At 40.9% G+C, this 1,970-nt stretch overlaps 1 pseudogene; it reads right to left on the reverse strand.

Moving 5' to 3' along the window:
- Positions 1–230: 230 nt before the first annotated feature.
- On the reverse strand, positions 231–1,413 carry LOC109258834 (annexin A2-like; annotated as a pseudogene).
- Positions 1,414–1,970: the final 557 nt, after the last annotated feature.

A 1,970-nucleotide genomic window follows, 5' to 3' on the forward strand; every position in this document is an offset into this window, starting at 1 on the left:
CAGAGACTGGCACTAAATTGTTTTGCTTCAAATCATATCTCTCTCACTTATTAACTATGTGATCTTGGGCAAGTTGGTTTTTTTTTAAGCAAAATTCAGTTTATTCATCTGTCTATAACACAGTACACAAGAGGTAAACTGTTTCACATCATAGATTTCACTTGCAACTCCTTGGAATGTTCATTTCTTTGGATAAAAGGAGAGACTAGACATGAGAGGCAGGCATGCTTAGGCAGCTTAAATAAGGATGGGAAGGGGGCAATGCTAACATAATCCTTTCAGGGATGGGCATAAGGGGACTGTTAGTCACAAGCTAATTTCTAGAACTCTTAGCTAGAACTAAAGGAGCACCACTCCTGACACCCATACTGTTGTGGACCTCAGTCATCTCCACCACACAGGTACAGCAATGCTTTCTGGTAACTCCACTTTGTGTCTTGCTGGATGCAGTAGTACAGGGATTTGGCATACTTTTCTCTTGAATTCAGACCTAATTTTCAACATGTCCACTTCACTGCGAGAGACCATGATTCTAATCAGGACTTTACCGCAATTCCCCCTGGAGTTGTACAGTCAGTCAACAAAATACAGGGGTTTGTTCTGAATGCACTAGACCAAGTTCAGGAAAGCATTTTCCAGGTCTCCTTGGATCTCCTTCTTGATGCTTTCCAGCATGTCATAAGGGCTGTAGCTCTTGTACTTGACAAATACTTTCTGGAGGTGAAACATACTCTGCTCGGTCATGATGCTGATCCATTTGGGAACATCATTCCTTTCCTCTTCAATCCTAGCATCATAGAGATCCCTGGCATCTTGGTCAATCAGTTCATAAGCAATTACAGAGCCATCCTCTGATCTTCTACCTTTGCAAGGGCAACCATCAGCTTGAAGAAGTCACCAGATGTGTCTGAAACAATGTCCTTCTATAGATCAGTCTTGTATATTTCCTTGTAAGCTCCGTTAATTTCCTGAAGCTCCTGGTTGATCCTTGAGCAGATGATCTCAATGAAGGAGTCCTTATCAACTCCCAGCCCCTTCATGGAGGCTTCTAGCTCAGAAGCCTCATACTGAACAGATATTTTGAATAGGCCCAGAATCATGGTCTCCAGGTGGCCAGACAAGGCTGACTTTAGTGCTGATGCAAATTCCTTTTTGGTCCTTTTTCAGTAGGCAAAGGCAATATCCTGTCTCTGTTCATTGCTGCGGTTGGCCAAAATATTGACAATGGTAACCTTATCCACAACTTTGGTTGTGGTTGCCATTTCAATGTTCAGAGCATCACGCTCAGCGTCAAAATTGGTGTATGCTTTGACGCATATGCACTTGGGGTGTGGAGTGATCACTCTCCAAGCTGAGCTTACAGAGAATTTTGTGAACAGTAGACATTTTGAAAGAAGCTGAGCCAGGCACTGAGAGCTGCAAGTGTCCCTAGTTGTGGAGCTTGGGCAAGTTAAGTTGTGCTTTAAATTCCTAATCTGGAAATGGAGAAACTATTATCTATTTTATAGGGTTTTTTATGGCTTGAATGAGCTAATAGGTGTGAAACATTTAGAATAGTGCCTGACACATAATAAAACCAATATAAATGTTTGCTATAGTAACTATTATTATTTTGCAAAGGTTGGTGAAGGAAAATACTAAGTACATGGAAAAAGACAGGTTAATATTCTCGAAGCAGCTGCTATGTTCCAGAAACTCTGCTTTATGAATTACTTGCACTACTTTATTGAATCTAACTATAATCTTGTGAGATAGGTTGCATTACTATCCCATGCTACAGATGACACTGTATCCCAAGTCATGAAGAGCTGAAACTAAACCTTCATGCTGTGTCCAAGCTCTTCCCACTTTAAAGTACTAACTGCAAGTTCCAGATCATAAGAAAGGGCTGTGTCTGCTTTTGTTTATAATTTTGTTCTCAGCTGCTAGCAAATAGTGGGTACTCACAAATGATTCATGGATTTGAATGA

Source organism: Panthera pardus, unplaced genomic scaffold (assembly GCF_024362965.1).
Source record: "Panthera pardus isolate Hobbes unplaced genomic scaffold, ASM2436296v1 HiC_scaffold_27, whole genome shotgun sequence".
NCBI classification, from domain to species: domain Eukaryota; kingdom Metazoa; phylum Chordata; class Mammalia; order Carnivora; family Felidae; genus Panthera; species Panthera pardus.